This window comes from Lactuca virosa, chromosome 4, assembly GCF_052849685.1.
Source record: "Lactuca virosa cultivar CGN04683 chromosome 4, Lactuca_virosa_CGN04683_v6, whole genome shotgun sequence".
In the NCBI taxonomy this organism is placed as follows: domain Eukaryota; kingdom Viridiplantae; phylum Streptophyta; class Magnoliopsida; order Asterales; family Asteraceae; genus Lactuca; species Lactuca virosa.
The window spans coordinates 86,023,161-86,036,224 of NC_136429.1; positions in this window are offsets into that span (position 1 = coordinate 86,023,161).

Consider the following 13,064-nt stretch of genomic DNA (forward strand, 5'->3'; position numbering starts at 1 on the left):
CATGATTTCACATTTACCCATATCTTTCCTAGACTGTTGATGAACTTGAGATTGTACTCAAGTGGAGTTCAGACTATCCCATGAGCTGTCATATTGTTGACAACAATTCGGTATCTGTTTGAGGCTGAGGCAACATATTCACCAGGTGTTGTAGTGAAAGTGTCGAGCTCATTGACAACCGAAGTCAAACACTTATCCTTCATGTTCTCTGACCCTTCAAATAAATCTTGAAGTGTGTCCCAAATCTCTTTTGCGGATTTACACAATTTGATGTGCTCAAAAAGAGATGGTGGAACACCAAACACCATTTCCGAAAAGGCAACTTGATCAGCATGCAACTTTTCGAGGTCATCAATGGTGAGAGGTGCTTGACGTTGTTGCTCCTGTCCCAAGAGAGTTGCAGCAGCATCTCTAACCATGGTTCGAACTGGAACATGAGGACCTTCTGTAACGGATCTCCAGATAGATTCACCTTTCTCTTTTCCAAGTAAAAATCTTTCCATTCTAACTTTCTAATGATCATATTCTTCAACAACTAGCAGTGGGGCATGTGTAGGGCAACCCATGCTATTTGCTATTTGAATTGAATACATTTGTTGAGTATTAGAAGTAGCCATTGAAGTTAAGATATTTTGACAAAAAGTGGTATATAGAAGAACTCTTATCCTTAACACAGAAATGATCGAAATACCAAGGTAATTTCAAATCAACTATAATTTGATCTTATGGATTCAAAGGACAACCACTCAAGCTCTGATACCAATTGTGAGAACAAGGATGATCTGATGCGCATGGACAAGGTTTGAAAACTCAAACCTAGAATGAATGCTTAAGATCAATGTCTGCTTACTAAAAGATATTCCAGTCAAGTCTGGTTAGACCAGTCAAGCCTGAGTTAACGCATTCAACAAGGTGTTCAAGACATAAATGAAGAGAGAAGATAATGATCAAGGTAAAGATAATAAATGAAGAACAAGAAGAATGTTTGAGAGAATAAGTGAAGTAAACTGGAATGTTGCTAAATATGTTTGAATGACCCGTCACTTGATTTGGTATAGAAAGCTCCTTTAAATAGGAGTACATGTTACATCGTACCAACCACTTAACATACATACGACCGGACAAAAGAGGTGCTTCTGACACTCTGATCTATCTGACTTGACAATAAGACTAAGTCCTATAAAATGTAAAATCAAGTTAAAAGACAAATACAATAAATGCACATGGATCATACACTGATTCGGATAAACAAACATTCCCGATACAAAGTTCATTCAGGAATGCCTTCAACTGATCTTCACATCCGCAGCAACAACTTCAGGTTCGGACACAAGCGGATTCCGGAGCACCATTCATTTTGGAACATAAAATTGACTTCGAAATTTCCAAAAGGTTTAAGATTGCTAGATGTTCACTTTCAGGTTCCAACAAAAATAACCTCCTGTTGTAAAACTGACAAATTGATAGTTACAGGAAATAACTTCATTTCTGAAAACTGACACAAAATCGCCATTAAATTACCTTAAAACCGGCTCTACCCCTTGGACGACGTTACCAGGGGCACTGCCCCCGGACCCTGGTGGTTCAGGGGCGAAGCCCCTAAATAGCAGTGTACTGTAAATCTAAATAAACTCAAATAAGTGTGCACTCCACACCACCCTTACTTTCTCAATATTTATCTAGATTACATTAGTCAACAAGTTAATCCCATTATAGTTAAATAATATTAGTAATACAAATCACCATAACTGGTGGGTATGGGTCACACCCATATCTACCCACAACACTTCCACATTACCATAGTCTCTCCACCATTCTTAAGCAACAAGATTGGGAGATGGTATTCGGAAAGGAATGATGTAACAACGTAAATTTCCAAAACAATTTTTCAATTTTAAAACATACTTTTATTCATAAGGTAATATCGAAACATAATGTATCCAATGTTATCATAACAAAACATATCCCAGAATCTCAATACATCAAACTCCTTCAGTGTGTACAAATCATGCCGGCGCCTTCCCGCGATCCTCGCTGGTACCTGAAACACATATCACATAAACGGTAAGCATAAATGCTTAGTGAGTTCCCCAAAATACCAATACGCACATACGCCACTCAAGGCTATAAGACCTTTCGGTCTCTGTGTCTCAGAGGACTTCCGTCCCACAACTCTGGTAGACCTTCCGGCCCTACCCGTAATGACCTTCCGGTCCATATCATCCTGACCTTCCGGTCCATATCATCCCGACCTTCCGGTCCATATCATGATGACCTTCCGGTCCTTATCATTCATAAGATACATAGCACATACATATCACATAACAGCATACATCACATACATCTCATAGCATATAAGACCTTCCGGTCACACATAGGTACCACTCTAGGTACAGTATAGTGAGAAGACTCACCTCGTACGATATCGGATAATCTCTCGTGCTCAGATACCCGATCTAGCCTCCTCCTATCAACAGAATAACATCCCTAATCAATACTCTCTCATCATCTCATCTCTAATGATGGGTAGAAGACCATTCTACCCCTCCCAGAACTCTCTTGAGTCAGCTTGACCAAAACCCTAAGGTCAACTGAAGTCAACGGTCAAACTTTGACCCGACTCTTCGAGTGCACATGGGCGACTTGGCGAGTCCATGCGGGTCCCCAGAATCCTTCTAGCCTCACTCGGCACGTCGAGTCATCCCTTCACTCGACGGGTTACACCTGTCACGAATCGTGGGGCAACCCCGACTCGACTCGTCGAGTCCACTTATGAACTCGGCGAGTAGCGTCCATGGCAACACTCCATTGACCTTCTGAGGTCAGATCTGCTTCTCTAACCTATAGATCTGACCTTCCCAAACACGATAATCACGTAAAGGTTCAGTCTTGACATTCATGCAACGCACACAAGGCTTTCCTTGGTGAAATGGCTTCTAAAATGGCAACATAGTCTCATTCCCTCCATGAACCAACATAAAGCATAATGGATAAGGCCCTCTGGACCTCTAGAGGTCCAGATCCAGCGTCTAACACTCAAAGGGACAACATACTCAACATTTCAAGCCAATAAACGGTATAGAAAACCCTAAAATTCAAGGATCTTAAACCAAACAGAGAAAGGATCGATTTGCTACCTCAACACTACAGATCCAAGCTTGGAAACTACGGATTAGCAACCCTCTTGACCTCCTCTAGCTGGAAACACCTTCTTCTTTGCAAAACCACACCAAAAAGGGTTGAAATGGCTTTCTCTCTCACACAATTCGTTCAAGCTCTCTAGGGTTTCTCTCTTTGGACTGGTAGCCGCAAATGAGGGCTATAAGGACCCTTAAATAGGGCACAGGCCCCAAAGATTTAGGGTTTCTGTCCACAGCGCGGACTCGTCGAGTCCACCCATCGACTCGTCGAGTCCCTTCATTTATCCAGTCAGCAAATCGCGACCCTACTCGACGAGTCTAGTCGTCAACTCGTCGAGTCCCTCCTCATAACTCAGAAAGAAATACTCAAATTGTCATGCCTGGAAATCCGGATGTTACAATTCTCCCCCACTTGAAATAGATTTCGCCCTCGAAATCGCTCCTCACCCATATAGATAGAAACCAAACACTCAAAAAGCACCACTGAGAGGTTCTCACACCAAAACGATATCCTTCTCCATGAATATATGGATCCGACCAGGAACTCCAAATTTGGAACAAAACCGGCCCCTATGTCGCTAAGATACCCCTTTCTGACCTTCCCAGAATCAGGAAACTCTAGTGGCCTAGCTTGCCGCCAAACCGCCCACTCACGCTATCACCATGATATTCGCTCTTCGAACATCAAACCCTGATAACTCATTACTCCTCTGATTCTCACAAGACAACATCCGACAATCGGCTACCGATCGCTCATACCAACGTACCAAAACAGTCTGAATCACGCCCCAAGGAACGAAAGGGTTTACATCCCACCAGGGCGCATCCACTGAACTACTATCAGAATCCATCCGAACAATAAACTTTCAACATCCTATTCTCTGACGCAAGAGAATCATGCTCGCTCAAAAGTCCTCAGACATCTAAAATCATAAGCCTCAGCTGCATCCCTCGTATCCCTTTTTAACACTGAGTACCAGATCTGATCTCGACCCAACAGTTGAACCTCCAGGGTCATCCGTTGCATTATCCCAACCGTCTCCATGGTTTCCTTCTTACTATAACCACATCGGCCCAATGTGACACACAAATAACGAAGTTCGCTTAACCCTAAGCGAATGCTTCCTTCCCAACTGGAGATCGACTCAACCCCGACCTCTGTCATCTGTTACTCATCGTTCCATGCGACTTGTGGTACCTCCCGTACCCGAGTACTGACCCACACAGGTCTAAAACATCAGATGACAAACAATACTCCTCAACATGGAACCCACCTCAGAATCCAGAATCTCATCTCGCCTATCCAACGCACCACCAGAGCTAAACTCAAACTCGAGAGTTTGGTCCGACCCAGAGTTGGAACCACTCGCCCCAACGAAGCACTCAACTCAGAACTCATTTCCCGCAACCCATGCGTACCTCACTTATCCCATTCTTTCAGATTGTGATGACCACACCTTACTCAGAACATAATGACTCCCTATCATTGAGGAGACCGCGGTCTCGCCTCTGGTTCGACCACCAGGTTCCCAAAACTCATAAATTAGGGCCACCCCATGCCTAAAACTCTTTTGCGCCCTGCTCTGATCAAAGAGTACTTTACCATAACAACTTCTCGCTGACTAGTGTGTGTTACGTCTTCCCGTAGCATCACATCAACCTCTCACTGACTGGTGAGTACTACGGCTTTCCGCAGTATCACCACAACCTCTCATTGACTGGTGAGTACTACGGCTTCCCGCAATATCACCACACCTCTGACTAGTGAGTACTATGGCTTCCCGTAGCATCACAACAATCCTCTGACTAGTGAGTACTACGGCTTCCCGTAGCATCACAACAACCTCTGACTAGTGGGTACTACGACTTCCCGTAGCATCACAACAACCTCTGACTAGTGGGTACTACGGCTTCCCGTAGCATCACAACAATCCTCTGACTAGTGAGTACTACGGCTTCCCGTAGCATCACAACAACCTCTTACTGATTCACAATATGTGTATCGATCATAGATAGGTGTATGCACTTACCCAAATTATGCATCACTATATCTGGCGGCAATCGTCATAACAAAACACCCTTCCCTGCTACGATCCATATTCTTGGACAATCTCACTTTCTGTCATTAACCGAAAGGGCTCCCACTGGAATCATCGATGCTTGACCCACCACTTGCCGTCTCCACTCAAGACTCAAAATTATCCGAAATCCAATGCATTAAATTCGGATACCTTGATACACCACATAGGACCTCACGACGTCTCGTCTCATCCACTGATCTTCCTGTTCCACAACCTGAAATTGGTTGTCTAATCAACTTCTGCCCTTTCCAAGCTGAATAACAGCCCCATCATTGAACCATAATTTCTCAACCGTCGAACTCACCCTACGAGCCAACCATCTCGAATTCACCATTATGACCTTGAAGAATTCCCGTTCACCCCAAGGTCTCCGATCAACGGCCACTTGCCGTGGAGGCACTCATCCTTTTCAAACATAACACATGCATTATCTCGCTCTGCACCTCGTCTCAATCACTAACAACCTTGGGCTCAATGAATTCGCACCGCCGGTCCCTATATCCAGATCTCTTAACCATTCTCGATCGAATCTCTGATCCCCTCAATAAAATACCCGGTTCTCCCCCACTTAGGGTTTGAACCATCCCTAATCGGCGTGCCATCAACCTATCACACCGACTGTTTCCACCAGTAATCACCGCACCTACTCTTGGAAGGTGCTACGCAATGCTCAATGATCTCCCGACAGAGATCGAGCAGCTCCAAATGCCCTGAAACTCAGATGAAATCCTCAGAACTTCCCACCATGACTGCCTCTAGTCATTCAGAATCTCACACCATTCCATCACCTAACCTCCCAACTGTCCAGTATTAACCCTGACTCTTAGTCTGGAAGTAATGATCTACCGTACTCCTCATCATCGACGCCTCAGCCAACGTTCCGTCACATCACTTATCATAAGATCAGAAACCATATTTCCGCTCTTAATACCCATCAAAGACAATAAGGCCACCGCCCTGATATACTCCTCTTGATCGTCCGACGCTGCTGCTAACACATGCCCTACTATACTCAATTAGGGTGTATCCTGGTCTTTGACCATCTCAGTCCTCACTGACGACCTGTTCAAGCTATATCTTTACCTCGCGGTAGACCTACTGCCATATACTCTGGTTGAAGATCACCATCCGTGCAATCCCACAGGGCTCACCCCCAAACTCAAAACCGAAATCTCTACACCTCTTATGTCTCTCACAGGAACGGAAATAGCACCACTCGGGTCACAGGAAGTGACCTCTCCACTATCGGCCGGTTGCCCAGCCTAGAACGTATTCTCCCATAACGCACCATCCCTACTCATCCCTGAGTCTTGCGACTCCAACTGGCATATTACCCACAATCCCTCGGAGCTCACTCGATTTCCCTTTTCAAGAGATGCTCCACTAAAACTTGTTCATCATGGCCTTCTGGCCCCATACTCATTCACCTCTGATCTCAGTCTAGACAATTCCCCACAGAATAACCAGAAACACTAACCGTCACATGTCAGGATACTCAAACTGTGTGGCCACTTCTCGATCTGCTATGGATCATGGTACCTGAACCATGTTATCTCCTCTTAATCTTCTACGAATCATGGTACTCGAACCATGTTCCATCTTCTCAATCCACCTCACATCATGGCACTCGAACCATGACATCACCTCTCGACCTGCTACAACTCATGGTACTCGAACCATGACATCACTTCTCAATCCGCTACTTATCATGGTACTCGAACCATGACATCACTTCTCAATCTGCTACTTATCATGGTACTCGAACCATGACATCACTTCTCAATCCGCTACTTATCATGGTACTCGAACCACGACATCACTTCTCAATCTGCTACTTATCATGGTACTCGAACCATGAGATCACTTCTCAATCCGCTACTAATCATGGTACTCGTACCATGATATCGCCTCTTGCGGCTATCGGATCCTGTCCCATCAAACCCTGGTGACTTCGTGTTGCTGAGCTCCCGGTACAGCAACGAGTCACCCCCTCGTGGCCTAGCAGTTGCGACACCTTCGGTGGCTGCAGCAGCAGCAGCTTCCGAAACAGCAGCGTATCGCTCATCGAACGTCTCAATCAACGTGGCCTCGATAGACCCAAGCATCTCGTGTATGACCTCACGTATGGTCGCGGCCACCTCATCACGAATCATCCTGCGAATCTCGTCATCGCTAACTCCGCTGCTCTCTGGTATGTGACGTGTACCCACCATGCTGTCTCTGAAACACAACACAAAGATACCAGAGACTCGATCGAGTATACTCGCACTCGATCACCCAACCCTACTTGTTCCCTGGTACCCTAAGGATTCTTACTTGGACTGCTCACTGATCCGGTGTTTTCGGTAGTACGGGCCCTATACTACCGTCCACACCGCATCAGTATTCACCCCAATTCCTCCTCCTAGGATCCCAGATCACAAGTACTCTACTTCTCGCTAAGCACAGGCTACCCTTCGGTATGCCTCTCATAAGCTCCTCACTGCTACCTACTCACTCTCGAAGCATCACATAGCAGCAGTAATCCCCTAGGCTAAGGCATCACAAATCAAGCCACTCTAGTCCTAACATGAATACCTAGCCTACCCTAGCATGCATAACATATCATATCATATCTCATAACACATAATGTAAGGGTATTTTGGGAAATCACCGTTCGGGCGTTGGCTGATCGTACACACTGCTTCTTTCCGCTTTCCTCAATTTCCTTTATTTTTTAGAAAAATTGTTCCTTTTATGAAAAACTTTCTCAAATCCTCAGTTTGAGTTCAAATACACCCGAAGGTGCATCCGAATCCCTCAAACCAAGGTTCTGATACCAACTTGTAACAACGTAAATTTCCAAAACAATTTTTCAATTTTAAAACATACTTTTATTCATAAGGTAATATCGAAACATAATGTATCCAATGTTATCATAACAAAACATATCCCAGAATCTCAATACATCAAACTCCTTCAGTGTGTACAAATCATGCCGGCGCCTTCCCGCGATCCTCGCTGGTACCTGAAACACATATCACATAAACGGTAAGCATAAATGCTTAGTGAGTTCCCCAAAATACCAATACGCACATACGCCACTCAAGGCTATAAGACCTTTCGGTCTCTGTGTCTCAGAGGACTTCCGTCCCACAACTCTGGTAGACCTTCCGGCCCTACCCGTAATGACCTTCCGGTCCATATCATCCTGACCTTCCGGTCCATATCATCCCGACCTTCCGGTCCATATCATGATGACCTTCCGGTCCTTATCATTCATAAGATACATAGCACATACATATCACATAACAGCATACATCACATACATCTCATAGCATATAAGACCTTCCGGTCACACATAGGTACCACTCTAGGTACAGTATAGTGAGAAGACTCACCTCGTACGATATCGGATAATCTCTTGTGCTCAGATACCCGATCTAGCCTCCTCCTATCAACAGAATAACATCCCTAACCAATACTCTCTCATCATCTCATCTCTAATGATGGGTAGAAGACCATTCTACCCCTCCCAGAACTCTCTTGAGTCAGCTTGACCAAAACCCTAAGGTCAATTGAAGTCAACGGTCAAACTTTGACCCGACTCTTCGAGTGCACATGGGCGACTTGGCGAGTCCATGCGGGTCCCCAGAATCCTTCTAGCCTCACTCGGCACGTCGAGTCATCCCTTCACTCGACGGGTTACACCTGTCACGAATCGCGGGGCAACCCCGACTCGACTCGTCGAGTCCACTTATGAACTCGGCGAGTAGCGTCCATGGCCACACTCCATTGACCTTCTAAGGTCAGATCTGCTTCTCTAACCTATAGATCTGACCTTCCCAAACACGATAATCACGTAAAGATTCGGTCTTGACATTCATGCAACACACACAAGGCTTTCCTTGGTGAAGTGGCTTCTAAAATGGCAACATAGTCTCATTCCCTCCATGAACCAACATAAAGCATAATGGATAAGGCCCTCTGGACCTCTAGAGGTCCAGATCCAGCGTCTAACACTCAAAGGGACAACATACTCAACATTTCAAGCCAATAAAGGGTATAGAAAACCCTAAAATTCAAGGATCTTAAACCAAACAGAGAAAGGATCGATTTGCTACCTCAACACTACAGATCCAAGCTTGGAAACCACGGATTAGCAACCCTCTTGACCTCCTCTAGCTGGAAACACCTTCTTCTTTGCAAAACAACACCAAAAAGGGTTGAAATGGCTTTCTCTCTCACACAATTCGTTCAAGCTCTCTAGGGTTTCTCTCTCTGGACTGGTAGCCGCAAATGAGGGCTATAAGGACCCTTAAATAGGGCACAGGCCCCAAAGATTTAGGGTTTCTGTCCACAGCGCGGACTCGTCGCGTCCACCCATCGACTCGTCGAGTCCCTTCATTTATCCAGTCAGCAAATCGCGACCCTACTCGACGAGTCTAGTCGTCAACTCGTCGAGTCCCTCCTCATAACTCAGAAAGAAATACTCAAATTGTCATGCCTGGAAATCCGGATGTTACAAATGATGTTGAGGTGAAGAAAAGCAGGTAAAGAAAGAAAGAAGAAGGTATTGTTGAGGGGTGTTGTGGTGGTAACGAGGTATAACACAATGAGATTTGGGGATGGTGTTTGATAGATGCCATTTTATGCAACTTTTAGGGTAGTTTTTATTATAATTTAGCATCATAATTTTTACATTATCATGTCATTTCTTTAAATAATGTTCAGCTCATGTATTTTATTAGAATTCTCGTGCTGCTAGCATTTTCGTGTTAATTTCAGAAAATTTGAGTGGAGCAGTACTTTGGGAGCAGCTGGATGCATATTTGGAGCCTAAATGGAGTTGGAACTGAAGGAGGATGTTGAGGAATGCTTGGAAGATGTTTTGGTCAAGAAACATTCAATCGAATTGATCATACGAAGATAAATTGCTACAATCTTAAGCTAAGGGATGTTGCTGGCAACTTTGAACCCCTGTCAGTATTTTGACCATATCTTATGAACCATAACTCCGATTGATGCGATTCAAAATGTTCTGAAAACTAGACAAAATTTCAGACGACTTTCATGTTTGTGAAAATGACCAAAAATTCAATCGCATAAGTGATCACATGTTTTTTTTGCGATTACATTTTTGCCATGAAGTTTCCCAGGGTCAAAATAAGTTATCTGGAAGTCATCTGAAGAAAAATTCAAAAACCTGCAATCGCATACAACATATCTGCGATTGCATAAATGCCCCAAAGTTCTAGAAAAATTGAAAATAGCATCCTGCATCATTTATGGGCAAATCTGAAAACATTCAAAAACCTACGATCACATATGACCAACCTGTGATCACATTTTTCGGTTTCTTTCTCCGAAAGTTTCTGTCTCGCATATAAATAAGACCCTCATTATCATATTCGGAGGTTAGACGATTTTAGATGGCAGAATACCTTTTTGAAGACGATTTTTGATACCTTTCAGCAATTTCTGAAGATCTAAAGGTTGCGAATCATCTCATTCGTTTAGTTTAGTAGATTATCCGGTTAATGTTTCTTTTATCTAGTTTAGATTTGTTTTTATCCATGTTTGGCTAAACCTTAGTTTTCAGTTCTGCATAGACTAGTACTTTTCATGTGATTAATTTTCAGATCTAGTTTTTGTTTTGTGTTTCTATCTAGATTTTTCAGCTTTGAGCTTAATGAACGTTTGATTTTTAATTCTTGTTAGTCTGATCACCTAGTTAGGGTTTTATCATTCCAGTTAATCAGTTAATAGAATCCATAATTGTTCTTGTCAACTGATAAAAGTAACAAGTATCAAATTGGTTCCGTGTTTGGGATTTAACTATGTTTAAACTGTAAAAATCATACCTTTACGCTTCCGAACTTGTGAGAAGTATTGGGTATTGCTAGGAATTTTACACATAACTTAATGCAATTTTTCTGATTTAATTAAGAGTTTGTTTAATTGAACAGTAAAAAGTTAGGGTTAATTCAAAGAGCTTGTTTTGGTTAACTAGTTTAGGTAAAAGAGATTATACTAGAGTTTGTTAGTTTTCTCAGTACCAACTTAGATAAAACACATTTTGAATAACCAGATCTGAACTGATTACATGATTAGGAAAGTCACAACAGAGCTGAAATTGTTTTTAATATTGATTTTCGTTTTGTTTATTTTCACTGCAATTTTAGTTTTTAGTTTAATTAAAAAAACCCTTCTTAACAAATTTTGTTTTGAGTAGAATGTGTCTGATGCAAAAAGACATTGACTTTTAGGCTGTGTCCCTAAGGATTCGACCCTTTCTTGTGCTATATTTTTAGTGCAACCAACAGTGATAAATTTATTTGCTTAATACGTCCACGACAACATGTTAACGGTGTTTCTTCCTCCTTAATGATGTTGTGGAGGTGCCACGTAGGCTCCGCCACGCTGCTTCCGTCCCACACCCGATAGTCTAATAAGTGGTTCTTTAAGGTTTTGTGAATATTTCAGTTTAGTTTAAGTTTAATATATTAAAATTTTTAGATTAGATAATGAGTTATAGTAAAAATAAAATGATAAGCAATATTATAATATCCTATTTTCGAGTGCCCTTTTTAGTAAAATTGTCCAAGACATGGAAGTGCATTTCGACATGACGGTTCAGCAGAATACAATTTTCGAGTGTTTATGAACACCACATGCTCAAAATTTTCTTCTAGTTATCCCTATAGATGGACCTGGCCAACATATGTCTCATTTGGAGTATCGTATTATCGTTAAATATAGGCTCATGATCCCAATATTCCCAGCTGATGAGATATGTCTAGTGTGTCGTAAGACATGTTTGGACTCCTTTGGAGAACATGCAGTTCATTGTAAAGAACTCTCGTGGTTTAAGTACCGACACAATATGGTTACAAATGTTTTGTTTGACATATTTAAGCGCGTCAGGGTTTCCGCTAAGAAAGAGGCACTTATGAATTTCTTAACTAACCCGACCGGAGGAAGGTTAACCCTTAGACCGACCAACGTTTTGGTTTTTGTATGGGTTGGAGGGAAACATGCGTGTGTGAACTTTACTCGAGTATCCCCTCTCGTGGGCTGGGGTTTCAAGGCGAAAATAACTGTTTTAAAAGCTGTTAAATGCAAAGTCACAAAACATGAGAAGTCGTGCATGGAAAATCAACATTATTCATACCATTTGCATTTGATATGTTTGGTTTCCTCGTGCAGGATGCGGTGAAACTTCTTAATAGAATATAGCGGATTATGCAAAATAATGTTATGTCCCCTAAATCTATGGATGTAGTCTTCAAAATAATTGATTTTATCATACAAAAAAGTTTAACGAATTAACTTGTTGTCCGTTTGTCTTCTCACTTATTGTATTGTGACCACTTGTTAATGTTTATAATAAGAAAAATGAAAATCTCAATATCCTGTTTTAGTTAAATTGTTATTATTATGCATATTATTTTGTTCCGCTTTAAAAATAATGTATCTTATTATCCTTCACGAAGAATTTTTGGTTCAAACATTTTGTCTGTTTTTAATCAAATATTATATTTTAATATTTTAAATTATTTTAAGTTTCATAGGGTGTAGAGAGAGATGGTTTGTATAATTCCCATGACCTGAAAACCCTAACCAGATGTTTCATAGAGTATGGCTGGCAAATACTTCCTCTCTCACACACTACACGCTCGCTGTGTGTGGCTCCTAAACGACAAAAACACCCCAAGATGGCGACTTTACTCACTTCTCGGTGAAGGGGAAAAGTCGAGACAAAATATTGGTTTTCATATTTCTTTTTTGTAATAATAAAATTAATTATTTTCGTGATAATAAAGGGTAAGTTTGATTCATTGCATTAGTTAAAAAAATTTGT